Here is a 25626-nt window from a genome sequence, read left to right on the forward strand (position 1 = left end):
GAAAACAGCCCATTTAAAGTTCAATCACCTGTTTCTCAAGACTGTCACTAAAACCGGGAAATAGTTTAGCTGTCTGAATAACTCAGTGAAAGACTAACAGGGGGGCATATCCCAAAATACAATGCCTACCTTTTTCTCTGACCAATATTCATGCAAGAATGCAAATATATTTGCAGGAAACAGTTGGTAGGAACTCAACTAAAGCCCAAGCAGTACAAGAAAATTTTGGATTCTGCATCCACTGCCAATCTGCCTATCTTCTATCTAATTTTTATGGAAGAAAATGCATGCAGACCATGATTGTTGTTATTTCACCTTTTTATTAACTATTTGTACATATTACACAGACTTATCACCTAGTAAAATCATCTTATCTTCAGTCATGGGAAAGTATGGGCACATACCTGGGAAAACTGAAGTCAAGAGAAATTGAAAGTATTAATATTTCTTTATATTTTGAGCATAAAGGCAGGCTACAATCCTATGCACCGATGACCATGAAGGTACAGTCAATTTTACTGAAGACAGTGAGATGCTTTTCTAAAGGAAAATCAAAAGACCAAATGTCCATTGACACAAACAGCCAAGCACCTTGCTTTGTGTGTGTATATGAGGAACATTGTCCTCATCTGTGCATGGAATACCTTTACATTTACGTATTACCAAGAATATTCTAACCACCCCGTGCATGAGTTGCTTAGGGCTCACAGGCACAGCGCCTTACTCAATTCCCCGTCCCTTAAAATTAGTGACACTTAAACTACTAAACTGATCCCTCTCTTCAAGGGCTGGTTGAAGGGATGCCAAAAACTCTCGGAGAGTTTTTAAGGCCAGCCTACAAAACTGCAGCTCGACTTACTTACTTCCTTGGTCAGGTTATTGCTTGGTATTGCCATACATACATTTGAAAGGTTCCCCGAAGGAAGTTCGAGAGCTAAATGGGAGGCCTGAGACCAATTAGGCTGGGGAGAGGCTGCTGTTGTGGTGCTCTCTTGGTTTTTGGCTCCTAACTTTTATAAGTCCTTCTTCACAAGCTATAAGGTAGAAACTTAAGTTCAGGCCAGTCCCTGGCACAACCCTGTTTGGCTGCTAAGAAGCGATCAGGCTGCAGCCGCAAAGATGCCAAAGGGAGGCGCCTCAAAATCGACTGGTGAAGGGAGCGTGCTTGGCGCCCGCTTTCTTTGCCTCGAAGCTCCCCAGAAAGTAGGCACAGAAGGGAGACGTCACTACTTTCCAACGGGAAGGGAGGGCTGGTAGTCAAAGCTCGCTCCGTGGTTCTGGGACGTGAGGAAGAGAGGTGGGCCAGGCCCACCCCTTAGCGACTCCCTCCGCGGCGGGAGGCGAAGAGGGCTGGCCGGCTCCAATTCCACATCCTTCCCCGCGAGGGCCGGAGGAGGAGCAACAACCGCGGCAGCAACTGGCCGCTCGCACATGCAGCAGCTTCGGCGCCGCCTCCCGGCCAGGTCTTCCAGCGGGGGACCTGCTGCTGGCGCCGCTCTCCGCTCCCTTTCACATCCCGCTAATTTCCCCGTTTAGCGTCTCGGAAAGTGCTGCCGGCGGGTGATCCCCTTCGCCCCGGGGAGCCAGCCGTCCAGGGTCTGCGCCCCACCCGCCTTGCAGCCGCTCTTTTAACTCCCCACCTCTCCGGAACCTTCCCGAGCGCTCCGGGTTGCCTCCTGAGGTGGGTCGGCTGTGCAAGTCCTACTCCATCCGAGCCCCTTTCGGAGGATAGTTCTGCGGCGGCCACAGTCGCGTCGCCTCGCACTTCTTCTGCCCTTTCCTTGAAACGGAGGTGTGCAAAAAGTGAAGCCTTCCCGACAAAGGTGAGAGTCGGTCGCGCCCTACAGCCTCGCCACCCCCCCTCTCTCTCCGTGTTTATTGGAAAGGATAACGGCTTAGCCGATTTCAGTCGCTTTGTACTTACTTCAAGTGGCGGGCAGGCTCACGAAGGTACGTCGCTGAGGTCGGGAGGTTTGCTCCGAAGACTTTTGCCTGGCATTTATTTCCTTGCTAGGCTTTGTCGCGGTTTCACCGAAACAAAATCCGCGCGTACGCGGGATCGCGTCGAGGGTGTGTGGGCGCCTCGCGTTGCCTTCAGAAACTAAACATGGGACGCGTTGGACTCTTCCGTGTGTCGGTCTGAGGAATGCGAGGGAGGTAGAGACGCGGGGCGGTGGTGGTTTTAAAGGAGGTTTACTACAGGTCTCCTTGCCCCGTAGGCAGAGAAACTTTGGATTTGGGTAGTGTCACTTCACACGCTTTTCCAAACGCTCGTCGGTGTATAGTAGCTCAACTTTGGTATCTGCTTTCAAACGTTTGCTTCCAGCATCCTGCAGCTTTAAGTTGAGAATTTGTGCCCTTGTCGGCAGGGGGCGCTTGAAGTGAGCCTCTCAGGGCAACTTGTTGTTGTTGTTGTTGTTGTTGTTGTTGTTGTTGTTGTTGTTGTTGTTGTTGTTGTTGTTGTTGTTATTTAAAAAACCTCAGATGGAAGAAGAGGTTAGTGACGTGCAAAGAAAACTGAGGAAATGCAGTTCCGCAAAACTGCTCTCCGTGTTCCTTTGTACTCCTGAACTTTTTATTTTTTATTTTTAAAGGAGGCATTTGCTGGCTAAGTTCTTTTAAGATTCACACACAGCAAATAAAAGTGATTTCTAACTAGGCTTTAGCAATAGCACCCAGACTTATGTACAGCTCCACAGTGCTTTACACTGCTCTCTGAGCGGTTTACAATGTCACCACATTGCCCCCAATATTCATTTTACTGACCTGGGAAAGATGGAAGGCTGAGCCACCGAGAACTGCAGGCTGTGGGCAGACTTAGCCTGCAATAGTGCATTCTAACCACCGTGCCGCAAGGTGCTATACTAAAAGAACAGTTCTGTAATGGAGTCCTATGCGTGCTTAATAGGATGTAAATAAACCTGAATTTTGAGCATCTTAAAAGTTTCTTTGGGGCTGATCTTGCCTCCTGATGACTTTGTGAACACATCTGTTAGAAAAGGCTGTACCGAAAGGGCTTGCTATTTTCTGGATATCTTTTCAACTTCCCCTTGTGGGGTTCACTAGGAGGTGCTGATTCAAGTACTATCTAGGTTTAAGTCTGCCTTGTTTGGGAAGATGACTAGCCAAGATGACTAGCCCGTAGTGTTGTAAACTAAGAAAACAAAAAGCCAAGATATTATCTATCTGTGTTTTAAAATATATTTTGCATCATACAGGAGGCAAAAATATAAGACAGTAGCCTCTCCCCCAATATCTTAATGCATAAATCTTTCATACTGTACTGTGAAGTTAAATTGCCAATATTTAAGTCGATTTATATTCTTTTAACAATTTATATTATTTTCTATTAAATATAAGAACTAGAATATGCAACTCTGAATTCTGTTCAAGATTCCCTGCAATAAATACTTTAAATATCAAAAGAGGGATATGTTGCAGTATCATTTCAATTATATTGAATTATAGAAGTATACACTATCTTGTTCTTGTTCTATTAATCTCCAAGCTATTGCTGTATTATGTTAAAATGGGCATCTACAAGAATCTCTTCAGCTTATTGGAGCTCAGATTTGTCCAGACAAAATTCATTCATTTTACATACTGGTAGTACCATTTTATGCATATATAAAAACCCAATTCACCATTTACAAAATAGCATTATACATGCAAAAATCTGCTGCTTAGCAAACATTTACTTTCACGTATTACTCCAGTGAACCAATGCACATAAAGTATCTTCTTTTTAAAAGGGAGCTATCAAAGTAACACAACACTATGTTGTATCAGCTAGTGTTATGTTCAAAATACCACATGCAATTTATCTGTATTTATCAGTTTCTTCCAATAGATACAAAATATTTCTGTTGAAATAATACATTTAAATTTATAAAACTACATTAATGTTCTCTTAGCAAACAATTCAGTTCTTTACACCATGTCTCTGTATACTCTCAAATATCAAATTAATACTTTCCAACAACTGTTTTAAGCAGTTATTATTGGCTTATTAATTTATATTGAAGTCCTGTAATACTAGAGGGAATTCTGGGAATGCTTAATATGGCTTCTCTACACTTTTTCAGGAGATGCTTCTTGCGTTCTATTACAAGAAATAAATATCACCTGATTTGGTTGATAGTATGTGTATGCTCTTCATGTCGTATTGATTCTCCAACAAAAAAGCTATCTTTTTGTTGGAGAATCAATACGACATGAAGAGCATACACATACTCCAAAGGCACATACAATTTGGCTTTCCCCATTTCTTAACTGAGCATGATTGTAAAAATTAACAAGCAGGCAGGGTAAGAAAAATAGAAGGTAAAATTCTATAGTTTTCAGGGAAATTTGAATCTTTTGGGGAGCGAAATATGCTCATTCTAAAATGGCCTATGTGGCCAATTTTCCAGTGCACCAAGAATAATATTGGACCAACAATCAAGTAGCAAACAATACCCCAATCAAAGAACTGCCAAGCAAGCCAACTGTAAACAACAGCACAATCAAGGAACCAACAAGACCACTCCCACCAGCCGTGACAGGGCAAGTCACTAAAATACAAAATGAGGAGAAACTCCACTCCCTACTAGCACTGATAATGTTATGCAGTTTGGTAATGAGACGTCTGCAACAAAACAACCAAGCTCAGAGAGTACCAAGAACCCCACAGATCAACCCTGAGCCACAAATATTCTCTTCTATTGGTGCAATAGATGGATCTTGCAATTCCTTCACCTGAAAAAGAAAACATGCCTTCCTTAACTGACTCTAGAAATTTTCTGAATGAAAACAGGATAGTTTTGCCAAATAGACTTCTGAAATAGCATAGGAAACCTCTGTACGTATATCTTAAGAACATATGGAGGCATAATATGCAAGTATGGTAAACATTACCATGGTGAAATATTCATCTTTCAAATATGAGTTTTCCCCACATACTCAGTTTAAATGAAGCTCAGCTGCCTAAATCTATTGCTGTTTTTCATCACAATATATTTATATTCAGCTTAACCATCTGAGTTAAGCTTGAGGTATTCTCAGTCCAAGATGAATTATTGTCTTTGGGCACCATCAAGACTGTCCAGAGATAGTTGATTTTGAAGACTTAATAGCTCCCTAAGATATCAGTTCAGATGTAAACCAATTAATATACCCAGAAAGGGTTCCCAGATCATAAATTAATTTTGTTGCTTTTGGTTTGTAACCCTCAGGCTTTTATCAATAAATACCAACATATTGTCTAAAAATGGGGTTACTTTGCTTTTTATACCGGTATGAATTAGAACATAAATTTCAGTGTGGCCTTTGATCTAACTATAGTTGCTAATGGTTCCAAATTAAATCAAACAGTAAAAGAGAAAAGAACCCTGAGGGAAAATAAAACTTTGAAAAAAATTAAAAACTTGCATTGCCAATACGTTTTATCAAAAGCTTTCACAATATCCAATGAAATGTTGACAGCTGGATCCACCTTAGGATTATTTACAGCTGTAAAATGTGTCAGTATCTCATCTACAACAAATAAACCCTGCTTGATCAGGAAGTACCAGGTGTGCTAGTATATTATCTTCTTGGTTGGCAAGTTAATAAATTTTCTAAATAAATACCATTTCTCCATTTTTATTCATTGATGAAATAGGTCTATTTTTAGTATAACATAAGATCATCCTGATTTGGTTGAGGACTAACAGTCCTGTAAGCTAATAGAATACCAGATGCAAACATTCTGATAAATACTGAATAGTTTAGAAGCTGAAATACTGGTAGTGTATTTGGTTTATACTATTATTTATGTAAACCAAGTTGGCACTGGCATTATTCTTTATATTATCATATTATGCTTCATATTATCATACTCTGCCTGAATAAAAAGATAATGATTTCTTCAAGATGACCTTGGCTCCTTGTGATTGCATCCATTCAATTTTCTTGCCAACATTATGGAAATATTTGCTATTGCCTTATTCCATGATGCTTTTTTCAATTTTCCAGTCTGGTGAACAGCCATGGAATTCCAAGTGATTTCCCATCCAAGTTTTAACCAGGGCCAAGTTGCTTAAGCTTTTAAGAATTGCCAATTTGAGCTAGACTCTGCTACCTAGTGTAAGATCAGCTTTTTGACTCCATATCTAGTGAAAACTGAGCTAAAAGAAACATTTATTTCCTACCAAATCCTTATGTGTTTTTTTTGTAAAACCTTGAAATATTAAATTTGTGTCTTCATGCATTATGCAGCATTTGTCCTAACTATTGAAATAAAAACCTGAACTTTTGTTGCTTTATTGTGCCAAAAGTTTACATGATCATTGTTTGAATTTCAAAAATCTCGCTGTATCTGTGTTAGCTCACAGTCTACCTTTGCAGAAAGCAATTTGTTTGCTCTCATATTTGTCACTACTTTACTTTCAGTGCAATAGCATCAGAGACTATGATATTTAGCTACTTTAAAATTCAATAACATTAAAGCCAGATTGAGTTGCAAGTGGATTCCAGGTTATTTTACTTGTTTTATCCAAATACTTCATAATGACTCATAGATCAAATAATCAAATAACAATTTTGCAGTATAATAAAATAATATAACAGTTAAGCCCCAGAATGAAAAAAGCACAGAATTATGAAGATAGGATCTTAAAAAGAAGAATCATATTTACCCTTAAATAGTGGAATGAATCACTGTATAATCTAAATACAGGTAATTACAACAGTTTGTTTAGTGACTCTTCAAATTTAGAACGGCACTGAAAAAAAGTGACTTATAACCGTTTTTCAGTTATGATCTTTGCGTCATTCCCCATGATCATGTGATCAAAATTCAGATGCTTGGCAACTGGTTCATATTTATGACGGGTCATGGGATCCTCTTTTGCAACCTTTTGACAAGCAAAGTCAGTAGGGAAGCCAGATTCACTTAACAACTGGTTTATTAGCTTATCAACTGCAGTGATTCACTTAACCACTGAGGCAGAAAAGCTCGTAAAACTCACTTAACACATGTATCACTTAACAAGAGAAATTTGGGGCTCAATTGTGATCGTAAGTCAAAGACTACCTGAAGGTTCACACTACTATCCTTGGCAATGCCTTATCCATCAGATACTGGAAGGTGGCAAACCCAACAAGGCCAAATGGAATTTTTGAAACTGTAACAGTTCTTAAGGGGTGGCAAAAGTCTTTCCCTTTGGATTCAGTTTCCAGTAGAGACTATCAATAACTCTAGGTTATATCAAGTATATGTACATATCTAATTCCTATTATCTAGCAAATACTGTAGTATTTTCCTGGTATGGCATGGCTTTCAGATTTGGCTAATGTGTTCATCTCGCCATCTACTTATTTGCATTGATCAAATTTGATTTCTATAGGCGTCCACCTCAGCAAACGACTCTGGGAAGCTCACAATTCAGAAACACATAGTTAAAAGCTTAAAATCATTTTAAAACAAAAACAAACCATTAAGACACTAAAAGCATTAAAATTTAGATTTGTCTAAACTCATCACTTAGCTTTCAGACTAAGACTATTCACTTTATGATTGTTATGAAACATATAGGCATTGATGGCAGCTTTTCCTTTGTTGGTAATTTTTGAGTTTCAGCAATGGAAATCAGGCAGACGCTGCCATTACAGTATCACATAGAGGAGCTGTATGGGTAGCAGCAGAGCTGAATTCTGATCCTGGTGTAAGGGTACATGTGGGGGAAGTCTAATTTGCATTGACAATGATTTCCACCCAGCTCTGGGATAGGAGGAGAGCAAAGCTAAGCAGGTAAGGGAATCAGTCAGGAGGTCATTGAAAATTAGTTTTTTGTTTTTTGGGGGCCCATCTCTATCACCACCTTCTTTTTCTCATACAGCCAAATGAAAGAGGAGGGGGAAAGGGCTGAAAGGAGCTTAGTAGACTGACCTTAACGCTGACCATGATAGTGTGGGTTCTTTGTTATACCAAATGTTTGTAGGAGCTGGGAAGACTTCATGGTTGGCACTTGACTGTCTGGGTCATCTGCAATCATGCATTACCAGCACATGGGAGGGACTTAATTTCCCTGGGGAACTGCTGACTTAATCATTTTTGCCATCTGAACAGGCAGGGCGATGAGTATGAAGCCCAAGACATTATTTTGATTGATTAGCCCTTGAAGTTCTGGTGGGTTCTCTTTGTTTCTTTTGTGTGTGGATATTTTGTGTACAAGAGGTGAATATCAAGTTGCTGTTAGGTGTGAATGATATATTTAAGCATAAAACAATCCTCACAGTGATTTAGTTGACAGAAAATGTGCTGATTCAGAATTCTGAAAATAAATCTGCTAGGTTGATTTCTATGTTTATATATAGTCAAAATGCTAACTTTTTACAGAACCAAACAATTATGATCCTGAGAAGCAAATGGTTTAGATGGGTTTGTAACAAGCACACAATTAAAAACATTTCAGCAGCTTTCAGTAGTGCTATATTAAGGGAAATGTACTTTGTGGCATTTTGTTGTTGTTAAGCCAAACTAGAATTCAAACAACCTGTTAAAATATTCTGTTAAGCATAAGGTTTATGTATCCTATTTTAGGAGAGGCAGTTTAATGTTATCCTCCCATCTTCTATCCCCAGAGCAGACCTGTAATTACTAAACATGAGCATTGAGATGATCTTTTGTTTTATGCCTACTGTTTTTCTTTCTGAGGTAGTTCAGCAATTCGTAATATATTACTTCTTTAAAATGCAACAGGATTCCTCCAGAGGAAGGCAGAATGGCATGGTACGTAAAGAAATTGTGTTGCCTTCTGTTAGATCAGGGGTGTCAAACTCGCATCATCACGGGATGTATCGGGGCTTTTTCCCCTTTCACTAAACCAGGTGGGGGCAGGGCCAGCACGTGACGGATCTGGCCCTTGGGCCGCACATTTGACACCCCTGTCAAAGATGAACGGTTTTCTTAAAACATGAATGTTATGTGTGATTCTAACCTGGCCTCTTTCTTGCTTTTTGCTGCTGTTTCTGTTTAAGCTGCAGATACGGTGACTACTGAGGCACTCAGCTGGTCTAGCCTCTCCATTGTGCAGCCTTCCAGATGTTGCAGAAGAACACGCCCCACTACTCCTTATTATTAGCCCTGCCTGCCAGGGCTGCTTGAGAGTTGTGGTTCAGCAGCCTCAAAAGGCATGAATCTTAGGATATCATTTCTTTTGACAAGGCTGGTTGAATAAGGGTTTAGCTCAGCCATGGTAAGGAGGCCACCTTTAAAACTTGCTGACCTCTAACCTAGGCAGCTTAGGGCTGGAGTATTTTAGGCTCAGCCTGTCCCATTGAGAAACTGACCTGCTGTTATGATCTGAAAATGTTCCTTGATGTTAGAGGATTGTTAATCTGGCATGCGGGAGGCCACCTTCTAAGTTACTCCCAGGCTATAAGTACAGTTCATATAGAGCTGTGTTTGGTACTATCCTCTTGGGGTATAAGGGTGCTTCATATTCTTATTCTTATTCTTATTATCTTGCTTTTAATTCCCTAATTCTGTACAGTATTTTTAATTTTTAAATAGGTTTTACATTGTAAGTTTCCTAGAATCTGTTTTTGTCATTTCTTAATTATATCCTACTCTTCTAGAAGTTCAAGGTAGTACGCATACCACTAAATTTTGTCCACAACCACAACTCTATGAAGAAGGTTAGGTTAAGACTAAATAAGTAGTTTAAATTTGTATAAGTCTGAGTCTTAGGAGATGGTAACATGTAGCTGGCCGAAGCTAAGCAGGGTCAGACCTGGTTAGTAACTGGATGAGAGTACTAGATGGGATACTAGTTCTGGAGAGCCTAAAAGCCAATCTGGGAGAAGGTTATGATAAACAATTACTGTATTCTCAAGAAAACCATATGGACGTATCTGTGCACTTAGCTTAACTAGGCACTTTTTTTTTCAGTACAGCAGTGTTTCTCAGCTTGGCAGCTTTAAGATGAGTGGACTTCAACTCCCAGAATTCCCCAGTCAGCTATGCTACACACCAGAGGAAGGCAAGCCTCCCAGAAGCAGCTAATTTCTAATCCTGTTCTTTAAATCACCCAGGTACCCTAAAATAGACAAATAACTATGCTGGCTGGGGAATTTTGGGAGTTGAAGTCCACACATCTTAAAGCTGTCAAGGTTGAATAACATTGCAGTATAGTATACCCCTGATATAGAGCAAAGGAATTTCTGAAACTCTAGGTTTGAACAGTTTCTTGGAAGATGATTGGAAGGGCTAACCAGATATTGGGGACACTTTAGTCAGTGTAAATTGTGAGTTTGCTGATTCACAACCTTCTAGGGGAATGTATTTGTTTTACTCATTGCCACTTTCATCAGTGAAGTCTGATGAAACACAGACATCAGTCTCTGGCTGCTGGCCCAGCATCATTGTTGATCTGAATACTCATCTCAGTGCTTCCTTTAATATTACAAAATACTTCTGAACTATATTTAAAAGTACTGTACTGAGCTGAGAGATGAAAAATATAGAGAAATTAGGAATGCTACCTCAGTAAAAACAAGATTCATCATGAATCAGCATTGGTAGATGACATAAGGAGAATGTTAATGTACTAAAAGACTAACCCTCCGCAATTATTTGATTCTTATTCCTCAGTAAAAGCTTTTTTTTTTTTAAAAAAAGCCCATGAATAAGATACAATTTCTATATTATTGTACATCTTTTACTGATATTCCTTGAGCCCTCTTAAACTCTAATTGGACAAAGGTGTGATATTTCTAAGTAATTATATATATATTTACATATGAGGTTTAAAAAAAACAAAGATGAAACAAGACAACCAGTATAGAGAATCAATTTTTTGGTGTAGGTCCCCCCCCCCCAAATGGTACTTTATTTAAATCCTCCAGATGTTACAAATCACTTCATGTCAGATCTTTAGTCTAAGGTCTGATTATTTAATGAAGTGCTGTTTTTGTAGCCTAGTTATTTTGTCCCCTTTGACAATCCTTGATCATTGTGAAGCTTAGTTTCACCTTCCAAGTGGATTCTTCTGAGGTTTAATATTCTCAGTATCTGTTTTGGTTTGCCGGCAGCAGGTGCGGACAGCTGAGGAGAGCGATGACTCTGATGAGGGGCCAGGACCATCAGGGAGTAGACTGCTGCCTTCAGGGATTGTGGGGGCTGGCAGCAGTGATGAGGAGGTTCCCGAGGAGCCTGTGCCAAGTGCACGTGAGCACAGGATAATTCGTAGAAGAGAACAGCTGGAGCAGCACAGGCGACTCAGGAGTAAAGATGCAACGTAATGGCCCCTCCCTCCAGGGAATATAAGCCTGGTTTCAAAAGGTTTTTGCTTTTGCAAAAAGCAAAAATGTTCTACAGGCTCAGCATTGTGTGTGGAGATTCCGCCTTATCTGAAGAATTATGTCAAGGCTTTTCTGATTGGACTAATTGTCTGCAAGCCATCTTTTATCTACAAAGAAGTTATTTGTAGATTAAAGCTTGTGAATGTTTGAGTTGCTGCCTTTGTTTGAGATTTTCTTGCTGGTAACAGGCTTGGGTCAGAACAGTATCAGTCCTCTTGCTCTGTCTCTTGCATGCTTTGGCCCCGGGGCATCATGATCTTCAGAGCTTCTTGTTAATCCTCTACTTTATTCAGCAACTGAAGCTTTTTTTCTTTCATTGCACAGTTTCTTGAAATGCTTTTGTTTGGAGGGGGGAACCCACGGCCTGTGGGCCATTTTGCACTTCCTCCAAGACTCTGAGATAGAGCCATCAAGATTTACAGTCAAATGGTTGACTTTAAATGGTGTGAGTTTGTCTATTTTAGAGTTCTTGCTGATTTAAACAATAGGATTACAAATTAGCAAATTGGATTGTCTTCCTCTGGCGTGTAGTTTGTTGGATCTGGTTATAGTAATTCTACTTTAAATCTACAGTGTGTCCTTGTAACATTTACAGGCCATTCTTACTCCATCTTATGTCAACTTGGCATTCCCTTTCTATGGCACATTTACTCTCTGGAGGTTTCTTTAGGCAGTATTCAATGGCCATCAAGTACAGTCAGTTCTTATAGTGTTTTTGCCATTTTTTTGTGGGTAGGTGCCCTCTTACTGAGCATTCTGATTGTCTCTCTTTGCTTCTCAGTATTCCTGCTTTTGGCTCTATAGTTGCGAACTTTTACTGGATTATAATAATGCTTGAGTTGGAGGAAACATGCTTTCAAATAGTAGTTGCAGGAGAACCAGAGTGGGGTGATATGCTTCCATCCATCCCTTGCTTGGGAGTTCTCCAAAGGCACATGGTTGACCATGGTGAGAAATAAAATGTTGGACTAAAATGGGCTTTGGCCTGATCCATTAGGATAACCTTTCTGTGTAGCGCTCTGTGAATTTTTAAACCTATTTTAGTAAGGCTTTTGGTTGGTTGTAGTAACCTCAGCCTCTTGGCTGTAGCCAAGCCTCCCCACAAGCTTACATGTGGGCCACAAAGTTCCCAAGATTGGAAGAAACTAAAATTTGGGACTTGCATAGCACCCCAAATTAGATTATTACCCACGTTTTTTAGGCAGAAAGTAGTAGATTCATTAAACAAATATCATGATAATTGCAGTCTTTTTTCTCTGCAAAGATGGATAGGAATAAGAAGGAAGTTGACAGGATAATGCATAGAAAAAGATGTACTACATTCATCATGCCCAGTTAATATACAACAAAAATGTTTCTTTCCAAGTAACAGAAGGAGATTTGCACAATTATGTTATATAAATATAGCCTTTTAATTACCATGATGCTATTAGTACATAATACATAATTGCATAATTATATATGTATAATTACTTGTATTATATAATACAGTATTATTTTAAAATCTACAATGGAATCAGAGAATTCTTGTTTTTGTGAAATTGCAGAAAAGGGTGGGGGTGGTGTAAAATACATTGGATACATTGGCAAAAAAAAAAAAAAGCCAGACTACTATTACTACCAGGACAAATTAGGGAAAGCCAGTGGAAATTAATTCATGTTGAAGAACTGTATTTTAATTCCCTGCCCCACTTTCTCTGTATAGTCTGTCTGTCATCATTTAGTCACCCACAATTGGATAAATGCAGAATTTTCCATGATCGGCTCCAGAATCTCAGACCAGAAACCATGGCCTGCCTTAATGCAATGTTAACCTTTAAACTGAAGTGAGATGTCACGTGATTAGTGCTTTCAACAAGGCAGCCTATAATTGCATTGCTGCTACTGTTGGGCAACAAACCACATTTGCCATTGTTCTACAAAGCGCTGTTTTTAAGAAGAAGGAAAAAAAGCACTGTAGAAAAAGCAAGAAGATACAACATCTTTCATGGTTCTCATACTCTTCAAATGGGTTGGACCTGGAATCCCATAATCCTTAATCAGGATAGGCAAAAGATGATGATTGGGGAAGTTCAGATTAATTGATCTGGATGGCATCCAGTTGTAGGCAATTTGAGCAACAAAACAAAACAAAACATCCCACTCTGTGTTGGTAATGAATATAATTTGTCCCTGAAGCTCTTCTTTTTCTTCCCCCACTTTCTTTTTTCAACCTCTGCAACAAAGTTAGAAAGGCACCTGACTGTGATAAATGGATGAGCTGAAACGTTGCTAGGAGGTTTGCCATTGCGGGGAGGAGGAGAGAGGTAGTGATAACTACTCCACCTGCGGTTTTTGCTCCTTAACTTGGATTTTCTAACGCCCACTGGCAATGTGATGGAAGCACATCTGGATTTAAAGATCGTCATATTTTGGGGGGGCAAGATCAAAGTGGGGCTAAGAGAATTATTATAGTTAGATAATTAGTTGTTTCCCCTGTTTGCTGATGTATAAACACTTAAAAGAGGAGCATCATTTTCTGTTCCTCTCTCCTCTTACGCCTCCTCTTTCATATTCCCTCATGAAATCAGTTATAAACTACTATGCACACTGTTTTTGTCTTTCCCAATTTGTCTCTGTAAAGTATTGCTGACTTGAAAGAATGTGTGTTTTATCAGCCATGCCAAAACATATTTCAAACTGACCTCTCCGTGACATATAGTTTTTGCCAGCTGTTCATGGTAGACTAGTTTTAACGTTTTAGCCCAGAGCGCTGCAGGATTGCCCAGCCAAGAACAGGTGGCAGATTACTGTTTTGAAGCTCCCTAGAAATCCGAGAATCCCTTAGAGTCTAAACAGATATTTGCAGGTAAAATTAGGAATTGTGGCCGCAGCCTTTCATGAAGTTTTTTTTCCTTTTTCGATCCAGGGAAGCAGCAATAAAAAGCTTGGGCGGTATGAGATTTTTCCGGGAGCAGAGCAAATACATCATTTTCCATTGTTTTGGCTTATTGTGATGATGATTATTTTTACTACTACTAAATGAGTAAGTAGGAACATTTGGGATTAGCATGTGACTGACTTTTTCTCAAGTTCTAGCAAACAAATATATGGTAGGTAGTCCTTGACTGATGGGACCAGAATTTCCGTTGCTAAGCAAGGCAGTTAATTGAATGTCACACCTGATTTAAGACCTTTTTTGCTAGGGTTGTTGAGCAAACCCCTACTGTTGTTAAGTGAATCATATGGTTGCGAAGTGAATCCAGCTTCCATTGACTTTGCTTGTCAGAGGCTGGCTGGGAAACTTGCAAACGGCAATCACATGATCCCTGGAAGCTGCAACCATCCTAAATACATGCCAGTTGCCAGCTGCCCAAATTTGGATCATGTGACCGTGGAAATGTTGCATTGATCATAAGTGCAAGAACTGATTATAAGTCACATTTTTTAGTGTTGTTGTAAATTCATATGGTCACTAAATGAATGGTTCTAAGTTGAGGACTGCTTATAGCGGTATGTGTTAGGTTAATATAGAGTCTAGAATACCATACCTTTGAGAACGTGGTTCAGATCTAGAGGAGTAACAGAAGTGAATTTGTAAGTCTTTAACACAAAAATCCATTTTTTGAGTTCTCTTCTATTGCGAGTTTTCTGATGTTATCAGATTAATTTAAAGGTGGGGGGAGGGTTAAGCAAATATAGCGGTCCTGTCAATTATTGTGCCCCTCTCCCATTCAACCAATTTGCAGACATGGACAACAATCAAGTTTGGAGTTCATTCACTAGCTTCCAAGTTGGCATAATATAAATAATTAAGGTGCTAACATTCTCTAATCAACTGACCCACAAGGTGAAAATATTTGGGACTCAAGTCAGTCTCCGGGACCAGGATTTTTACAGCAGTTAGCAAAGCTGGCTGAGGAATTCTAGGAGTTGAAGTCCACAAATCTTAAAAGTTGCCAAGGTTGAAGACCCCTGAGCTATAGGGGTCTCCAACCTGCCCAAGGAGCCGATGATACAGTTCTACCGAGGAATTATTGATTCTATCATCTGCACCTCTATAACTGTCTGGTTTGGTTCTGCAACCCAACAGGACAGACACAGAGGATAATTAGGACTGCAGAAAAAACAATCACTACCAATCTTGCCTTCAGTCGAGGACCTGTATACTGCACGAGTCAAAAAGAGGTCTGTGAAAATATTTACAGACCCCTCACACCCCGAACATAAACTGTTTCAACTCCTTCCCTCAAAATGACGCTACAGAGCACTGCACATCAGTACAACACAAGAACAGTTTTCCCCCCCGAATGCCATCACTCTGCTAAACAAATAATTTACTCAATACTGTCCTACTATTTACAAAGTCTACACTATTACTATTAATCTTCTCATTACTCCTTATCACCCATCCCCTCCCACTTGTGACTGTATGACTGTAATTTTGTCGCTTGTATCCTTACGATTTATATTGACTGTTTCCTAGTATGATTTGATTGCTTATTGTACCCTATGACTATCATTCAGTATTGTACCTTACGGTTCTTGACTCTTGACGAATGTATCTTTTCTTTTATGTACACTGAGAGCATTTGCACCAAGACAAATTCCTTGTGTGTCCAATCATTCTTAGCCAATAAAGAATTCTAATTCTAATAATAGGTTCTAGACATGCAGGACATCTTTGGAGGCATCCAAATATCCTCTCCCATTTTGCTGTACTCAAACTTGAGCTCACTGTTTAATTTTTAAATTGATTTTATTTATATACTCTCCCTTTTAATGGCAATGACTCTTGTTGGCATAGAAGGATGCCAACAATGACAAAAAATCAGCAGACCAAGTAATAAATGTCTGAGGTGACATAAATCATATCAATTAAAAAAAAGTAATAAAAATAACCGCTTGCTTAATCTCCCAGTCTCCCTGGTAACTAGACTAGTCTTTAAAGCCTTATGGAAGGCTATCAGGGATGGAGATGTGCTATTCTACCAGGCAAGAGCTGCCTGCGACAAAGGAGGCCTTCTCTTGGATCCATTTATGTGTATAGTTCCACCTTTATCTTTTTTATAAACAACTCAAGGTGGCGAATATATCTAATACTCCTCCTTCCTTTTGTTTTCTCCACAACAACAGCCCTGGGAAGTGAGGTGAGGTGAGGTGGGCTGAGGCCCAAGGCCACCCAGCTGGCTTTCGTGGCTAAGGTGGGGCCGGAACTCATGATCTCCTGGTTCCTAGCCTGGAATCAGAACATACAATTTGGAAATTAAATGAGCATGGTTTTTGCATAATAGACTACCTGACAATTATGGTCACAGCCAACCATTTTTCAGGGTGCCACCAGAAACTATGGCATGAGTTGGCAAGTCTTCCTGAGACAGTGCAAAAATAAAGACAGTATTGGCAAAGATTTGGGAATCATTGGATTTCATCAGAAGCTAGTTGCACAAATGTTGTCAGGTACCATTCTGTCATTGGAAGTCATGCTATCCTTCAGATTAATAGAGTTGGAAGGGACCTTGTGGACCATCTAGTCCAACCCCTTGCCCAAGCAGGAGACACTACACCATTTCTAACAAATGGCAGTCCAATCTCTTCTTGAAAGCCTCCAGTAATGAAGCTCCCACAACTTCTGAAGGCAAGCTGTTCCATTGGTTGATTGTTCTCACTGTCACAACATTTCTCCTTATTTCTAGGTTGAATCTCTCCTTGATCAGTTTCCATCCATTATTCCTTGTCTGGCCTTTGGGTGCCTTGGAAAATAGCTTGACTCCCTCTTCTCTCTGGCAGCCCCTCAAATATTGGAACACTGCTATCATGCCTCCCTGGTCCTTCTCTTCAAGTTCCTGCAACCGTTCATCATATGTTTTAGCCTCCAGTTCCCTAATCATCCTGGTTGCTCTTCTCTGCACTTTTTCTAGAGTCTCAACATCTTTTTTATACTGTGGTGATCAAAACTGGATGCAGTACTCTAGATGTGGTCTTACTAAGGCTTTCTAGAGTGGTATTAGTACCTCCCTTGATCTTGATTGTATCCCTTTGTTAATGCAATTTAAGATTGCGTTGGCTTTTTTGGCTGCTGCCGCATACTGCTGACTCATATTTAACTGCTTGTCCACTAAAACTCTAAGATCCTCTCACAGTTAATGCTATTAAGGCTGGTTTCATCCAGTCTATGTGTGTACTTTTGGTTTTTCTTGCATAAGTGTAGGACTTTACTTTTCTCTACATTGAATTTCATTTTGTTAGATAGGGCCTAGCGTTCAAGTCTGTCAAGATCCATCTAGATCTTGAGCCTATCTTCTAGGGTGTTGGCTATTCCTGCCAGCTTAGTGTCATCCACAAATTTGGTAAGTCCCCCTTCTATTTCCCTATCTAAGTCATTTATGAAAACATTGAAGAGTACTGGGCCCAAGATGGAACCCTGTGGTACCCCACTGCCTCCCTCCCTCCACATGGACGTAGACCCACTAAGGACTATTTGTTGAGTATTGTTTGTCAGCCCTTCTAAATGATCAAATAACACTCAGTTTCAGATACCCCTGAATGAGCCAGTTCTTTAAGGAATCTTCCTTCATTAACAAAGCACAGCTTGCCTACCCATGAATAGACTAGGTAGCTATAAAAATTCTTGCTTTATTTCTTATTTGTTAATTTAATTTAATTTAATTTAAAATGTATAGTTGTCCATCTTATAACCAACTCTGGGCAACTCCCAATCAAAAGTTTACAGCCACATAAAAGTCATATTAAGACTATTAAAATGAACCCATTAAAACAAAACTTGGTCCAAAGTCAAAATTCTGATGTGCAATCATTTAATCTTATCCCAGTGCATGGGAGGGGGGGAGGGGAAAGCCAGTTTTCCCAAGCTTTATGGAAGCTTAGTGGGGGGGTGGAGGCCTGCTGAACTTGAGGAGGAAGAGTGTTCGATAGGGCAGGACCTTCCATGGAAAAGACATACTTCCTACTTCCCATCAGATGGCAATATTCAGAGAAAGAGACTCAGAGTGTGTCTACCTGATCTGATCTGGTAGGATGGGTAGATGTTCTTCGGGAATTTCAGTCCTTCAGACAGTGGGTATATTAACCATTAAGCAGACTAAGCACATGCTTAGGGCACCAGACCCAAAGGGGGCACCACAAATGAGAATATGGCTTCGTTTGTACAGTATGTGCAAAGGAGTGGGGCACCAAGATTTGTCAGCGCTTAGGGCACCAGTGAGCATTAATCCGCCACTGCCTGCAGATAACCTGGCCCTGTGGCATATATGGATTTAAAGGTGATGACCACCTTGAACTGTACTAGAAAGAAAGTGGAAGCCAGTGCAGCTTGCCCAACAGAGGTATAAAAGAGATGTTACACGGGCAAACCTGACCTGCCGCATTCTGGACCAGTTGATGTTTCCGGGTAGTCTTCAAGGGCAGCCCCATTTAGAGTGCATTGCAATAATCCAAACTGCAGGGGTCAGCACATCCAGAGTGCAGTGAGTAAACACCATCCTGGGAAAACTTCTTTATGATCAAAGCATATTTGCTAGATAACTTCAAACCAATCCTTTTGTCATTGACAAAATAAGCATACAGGTGGGCACTCAGAATTTACCTAAATTTTGGTGGTCTGCTTGATAAAAGAAAATAAAAAACAAGAGGAGTAAGGATGATTTATGTTAATTAGGCATTACAAAACGCAGGAGGTCCTTGACTTAAGATGACAATTTGGATCAGAATTTCCATTGTTAAGTAGGGTAGTTGTTCCCAATTTTATGACCTCTTTTGCCACAGCTGTTAAGTGAATAATTGCAGATATTGTGTTAAGCTAGCTTCCCCCATTGGTTTTGCTCGGTGAAAGCCAGTTGGGAAGGTCACAGATGGTGATCACATGACCCCAGGATGCTGAACCCATCATTAATACATGCCAGTTGCCAAATTTTGATGAAGTGAGCGTGGAAGATTGTGTGACGGTTGTAAGTGCGAGGAATGATTGTAAATCACTTTTTTTCAGTGGCTTTGAATGATTTCTAAAGAGATTGTTGTAAAGATGACAGTCTTGAAGTTCTGTGGAACCAAGAGAGAAAAAAAAATTAAGCTCTGTATGTGGGCTTATTTGATAGTTTTTATATTTTGATCCTACCCTCTCCACTGTAATGTGTTGGATTAATTGGTTACAAATAAAAAAAGAATATATGATTGAAGTTGATTCTTGGGACTGAAGGAGGTTTTCCTCCCTGGAGATAAGAAGGCAGCTCTTCTTGACCCTGTCTCCTCAACGGAAGAAGAGTTCACTTTTCCTATTACTGTTTTATTGATTTCTTCTTGGCATACATAATTGATGTTGTACAGAAAAATTCTGATTCGATCTCAGTTTGGAATGTCATTCAAACTGCAGGTGAAGAGTGAAGAAATTGGACATTGGAAGTTCCCATTACCTTCCTTTATATTATAAGCTTTAGCCTATGTTGACCTTGAAGGAAAATGAAATGTGCAAGCAATTCAGGTGCCATGCTTATCTAAGGTAATCTGCCATGATTTGGAAGCCATAACAGGAATTGACAGTGAAATGTTGCAGGGCACCTACATTTTTAACCACTGTTTTTCTGCTCTTGCCTGACTAGAAGAAGGACTTTGAACAATAGCGCTCCCTTTGAAGGGCTGAAAGCAGGGGAAATGATTAAAGGGTACCTTTTATTTTCCATCTTCTTAGAAACACAGGCAGTCCTCTACTTTGACCACAATTGGGTCCAACATTTCTGTTGCTAAGCGAAACATTTGTTAAGTGACTTTTGCCCCACTATATTACTTTTCTTGCCATAGTTGTTAAGTGAATCACTGCAGTTGTTGAGTTAGTAATCAGTTGTTAAATGAATCTGGCTTCCCCATTGACTTTGCTTGTCAAAAGATCACAAAAGACGATCACCTGACTCTGGGACACTGCAAATATGAAACTGTTGCCAACCAACTGAATTTTGATCATGTGATCCTGGGGATGCGGCAACATATGTAAGTGTGAAAAACAGTCATAAGTCACTTTTTTCAATGCTGCTGTAACTTTGAACAGTCACTAAATGAACTGTTGCAAGATGAGGACTACCTGTCTAACCTACCAAATGGGAGTGCTTGTTCCTACTTCTGGTTTTATAAAGTTAGATTCGATCTCCATATCCATCATCTCCTTCCGCAAGCAGGTAAATAAACCAGAATATGCTAATCTTAAATCCCAGCAAGCAGAGCATATAAATTCACTTTAATCCATAATGCTTTGGGGAAATTATGATGAGTTAGTGGTAGAACTACTACTACTACAGTCAAAGGACTGGCTATTTTTTAAGAGATTATGTTTCAGGGGGAGGAGAGAACTGGAATAGGGGATGTTGTTGAGAGGTACAGGTGAAAGTATGGGTCTAACAGAGGTGATCAGGCCATACCGAGGCTTACTTCCCCTAAGGAGGTAGACAGTGCTCTGGATAATTTTAATTATTGATTATAGGTTGATAGCATTGATGAAATATTACTATTTTATGGAAACAAAAGAACCTTTTAAGTTATATAATAAAAAGTCAATTTGTTCTTTTGCACCAATTCCTCCCCTTTTGCCTATTGTGTTTCTAAACCTTAGCAGCTTTAAAATATGTGGACTTCAACTCCCAGAATTTCCCAGCTAGCATGCTTAAAGAATTTATAAACCCTGAAAGGAATTTAATGATGACTGCAGGAAAAAAAGGATAATGAAAGAAAAGACCACCTCCTCCCAAGAATGTATAGATAGGAGGTGGTACTGTGTTATACCAAAGTGTGGAGCGTTTAACAATCTTGAAGGTGTTGTTGTAATGTTTTTGTTGCATCAAAATGAATTGCCAAATAAGATTTCTGAAAACGGCTGCAACCAGAAACATGTGCAAAGAACAGATTGGTTTTCCTAGCCAGCATAGGATACATATATCTACATATAAAATACATTTTTCTGCCAGAATTCAGGCAGATTATAAATCCGTATATGAACTATATTAAGATAAAACCAGCAGTTGTTGAATGTCTCAGTTTTTAAAAATATATTTTATTTATTTTATATATTCAAGAACAGGCCCAAAGTGAGTTTCCAAATTTTAGGGAAACTTAAAATGGAACAGAAACAACAAAACAAAACAACAAAATTTACAGAAATTACGGTTGTAAACAATGTTATCTGCCAAGCAACTTCTGTCTATATTATTCTAAAAAAGGTAAATATAGAAAAACAGCTGCATGCTAAAATAAAATTGTTCTCAGATGTTTTCAAGAATAGGAGTGTTCTGTCTGGCAGAAGAAATAGGTATATCTCCTTTTAGCAGTTAAATCACTGTGGAAATGTACTTCATAATGTTTATGGCATCTTCTGTTTAGCTGTCAGAAATTTATACAGTATTTTTTATTATGCAATATTCTAATAAGTATTCCTTTGACCAAAATTACTTCTGAATTACTTATTCTTAACTTAATATTGAAATGTTCTAGAATGTGGTATCTTGCCTTCTTCCTGACAAAGGACACAAATATATCTCTAACGGCACATATTTGAACAGTATTAATTCTGTAGACCTTGTCCATTGCTGTATCCATGTCTTCTCAATCCCGTCTTTGAAATTCAGCATTTTTTTCCATGATGTCTTTACCAGGTTCTTCTGGAATTGTTCTCAATGTTAAGCAAAGTTCTTTCCTAGTTCCAATTGTGTCTCATTGTCTAAATCTTTTTCCACAGCTCAATTTATTTCTGTTTTATTTTCCAAAATGTCTATTTTATCTTTAATTGGTTTACTTCAGTTTTTATACTTATCTTTGTATTTGTTTGTTTGATTTATATGGCTGCCTATCTCAACAACTGATTGTGGGTGGTGTATATCACAAATGTAAATACAAATTTTCTTCCATATTTGCAAATCTTTCCTCCATCCTATGGCCAAATCTCTTTTAACAGATGCCATTGCTAATACAGCTACTGGAGCTGTGACATTATTCCCTAGTTTCTTCAAACATCAATTTGTAAAAATTTCTACTGGGACCCCATTTTCTGTGATTGGCTGTCCCTCTGTCAATTTATTTATGTATTTATTTATTTTATTTCACAACAAGCAACTTTGAGCAGTACACAGCAGCCAATAAAACAACAAAATATATTAAAAAGCAATTACAAAAACAAAGTCATTAAAATGAAAAAGCACTAAAATGTTTAAAATATATAAATAGAATATAGCATAAATCCATTAGTGTGATAGCCTACCTCTTTTCTGTGATTTTTCACTGCTTTTCTAGCAACTTTTCTTCTTTTCTAAATTGTAATCCAGAGAGAAGTAACGAGTAAAATAGCAACTGGTTTCCCCCCTCCTTTTCCCCCCTGAGAGACACCTGTGTCCTAGTCACAATCTGTACATTTATAGTCATCTAATCTTTCACAACTTCTGATTTCCTTTGATCCTATATTTACATATTTAACAAAGTCAGCAAATCATCTTTAGCAAATTTAAATAATTTTCCAAGAAAATTATTTAATTAAATTAATTAAATATATTAAATATTTAATTAATTCTAAAGTTCTTCAAAAAAAATAATGTTCTGTTGGAAGAAATATCCTTCCGGGTTCAGTTCCAAATGGGAAAAAGACACTGGATTCATGGAAGTTGCTTGGAAAGAAGGTTTAATGCTGGACAGGACCCCATGCCTTGGAGCTTCTGAGCGAAAAAGGGCAGAGATGCTCAGAGTCCCTTAGTTTTATACCCTCTGTTGGGCCCCACCTTAGTGTTTCCTGTTCCTCTGTAAGAATTGTATCCCATTGGCTGTCAGACTCTCAGGGGTGGGGGTCTTAGCTAACTTTGTAGCCTTTGTCTGGACCACATGGCTTCACCTGAGTGCTGGCAGATGCAATCTTCCCAGGCCATGTGGTGAGATGAGTAGAGGCCTTTGTTATGTAGAATATTCTGGCCCAGGCCTTAATGGCCTGCCCATTAACAAAGGTGGGGATGAACTTCTACTTCTGAGTTTCTACTTCTCTTTTTAGGGAAAATATTCTGCCTTTTTAGTATATCCTAAAATATTTCATTTTCCTAGGAGAGGGGTGGGTGCTAACTTCTTACAGTTCCAAATTTAGTTGTGTCTTTAATCTGTTTTTATCTTTTGTATTTCAAGCCCTTGAAAAACTTTTGTTCCTTATAGTTCTCCTTAAATCCTTTTGTCTATTTCCTTGCTTTTTATTTTAATCTATCTTGTGAATTGAAGGTACACTCACTGAGTTACTTAAGAAACTCTGCTGCTTGATAGATATCTGTAAACTTTAAAATGTCTTTTCAGCATGCTATAACAAGTGAATAAGCAAACCTAGTGTCCTTTAGACAGGTTTTGCATGAAACTGTGGGCATGAAGTTTTCTTCCATGACTCCCAGCACACTTGCACTGTACTTGCAAGTTGGTTGTAGAGTTCTTCTGGATCTCACAGTTTCCTCACAAGGAGCTGTCTTCTGGAGCTTGAGTGAATGATCTCTCAACTTCTCCTTGTCCAGAAAAGCTGCGTTTGCTTGAGCTCACTGCCCAGCTACTAGTCTTGCCTTAGCATCATCTGAGATGCTTGGAGGCATCGATGTTATTCTGCTAAATTCTTCTCCCAGAAGCAGTTTCATTTGAGCTCTACAGAATAGTACCACTTTTCCCTCCATAAGACACTGAAGTAACATTTAAGCTAGTTTGACATGTAAGTTAACTAACATTTAACTTGAAAGAAGTTTAAGATAATAAAGCTGGAAAGTGTACATGAAGTTTGGTAACATAAAATTAGCTATTTGATTAGAAAAAAAATGATAAAACAATATATAGATTTGAAACCAGAGTTATTCTTGTTGGATATATTACCAGAACAGTATGACAAAAGGAAAATATATTTAATTTTACATATATTAGCAGCAGCAAGAATTGTATTCGCACAACAATGGAAAAATGAAGAGATCCCTACAGATGAAAGTGTTATATAAAAAAATTAGAATGTGCTGAGATGGATAGATTAACACTTAAAAGAAAAGAAAAGGAAGAAACAGAATACTTCTTGACATGGGACTTGTTTTACCAATGGTCAACTAACAGAAACAGAGATTAGAATCTAAAATGATCCAAAAGATAATAAAAACTTTTGTATTGAAAATTTTGTAAATAACTAATTGTATTACTATTTTGCAATTATACTAATATGTTTATTATGCTTATTATTATGATTAATGTTGATTAATATTGCATTTCTACTTAAAACTAATTGTGTCAGATAACATGCTGTTCAGATAGATATGGAATTTTTTATGTGCTATAAAAATGTATTAATAAAACATATATTTTAAAAAGAAGGAAATTAGCACTACCGTGATACTTGGTATTCAACTGCTTTGAAACTCATTGAATTTGGTACTCAAAGCATTTTGACAGAAAAATTTTGTCCCAGTATTCATCTATGTTGGCTACCTTGCAACTCATTATTCCTTATCGGAAACATTTGTTTGGTACTCATCATTTTTGCTACCCATTGTGCCTCCCAGAACCAATTAACAATGAGTACTGAGGTACCACTGTACATTTAAAAGTAAATACATTGTATGAGCAGTGAAGATGAATCTTGAGCAGTTCTGCAACAACTCATATTTCTTCATACATATATCTCTACGTGCAGTGAAAACTTGTTTTCAATTTGTTTTTATTGGCAGAGATATAAGTGCAGAATGAAATAGTTCCAGGAACACAACTGAAAATAAATCTGCACAAATCTTCTTTTTCCAGAGCCTAGCAATTATTGTGGTATGATGTGCTAGGAACTGTGGATATAATAAGCCAAGGCTGGAATGGTTATACATAGCTCTAATTCACAGTTTGGTCAGTTGAATCAAGTGGGTTTGTAAGCCAGGTGGATATGGATTGTTACAAGATATAAATATAATACTTTGCTTGTAAGAATGGGCTGTTCAGTTAAAATAATGCCTAGATTTATTAGTCAAAAGGTAAAGAAGCCCTCAGTTGAGTTCAATTCCTGCTGATATAGATATGTAGACATATCTATGTTGGTGTTTTTGGCAATAATGTGAAAATATTTTGCCATTCTATTCTTCAAGGATATTTTTCAATTGATCAGTTTAGCTTGCAGTTCTAGTATTCCATTTCTGCATGGAGCCAGACATTCCCCTGCTTAGCTTCAGAGCTCAGACAAGATCAGCCAGGGCAATGCCACATAGTGCAGCAAATTTTAGTAGGCATATCTAGTTTTTCAAATGTTCTGTCAACAAGTGGCTATTATGAGAGCTAGTGTGTTAAGGCAGGGGTCCC

The 25626-nt window shown here is 38.7% G+C and overlaps 1 protein-coding gene across 3 annotated transcripts in view; it reads left to right on the forward strand.

Annotated features, from left to right (window-relative positions):
• The first annotated feature begins 1456 nt into the window (after positions 1 to 1456).
• SEMA5A (semaphorin 5A) overlaps positions 1457 to 25626 on the forward strand; it is a 199139-nt gene continuing 174969 nt past the window's right edge. For 2 of the 3 annotated variants that reach the window (XM_087961101.1, XM_087961103.1), the window contains exon 1: positions 1458 to 1823. The gene's annotated coding sequence lies outside the window, so the exon portion shown is untranslated. Of the gene's footprint in view, positions 1824 to 25626 lie in introns of all 3 variants that reach the window. The other variant, XM_087961104.1, reaches the window with a different exon arrangement.

Source organism: Notechis scutatus, chromosome 3 (genome assembly GCF_049901735.1).
Source record: "Notechis scutatus isolate UNSWTSFEM ecotype Mainland chromosome 3, rNotScu1.2, whole genome shotgun sequence".
In the NCBI taxonomy this organism is placed as follows: Eukaryota; Metazoa; Chordata; class Lepidosauria; order Squamata; family Elapidae; genus Notechis; species Notechis scutatus.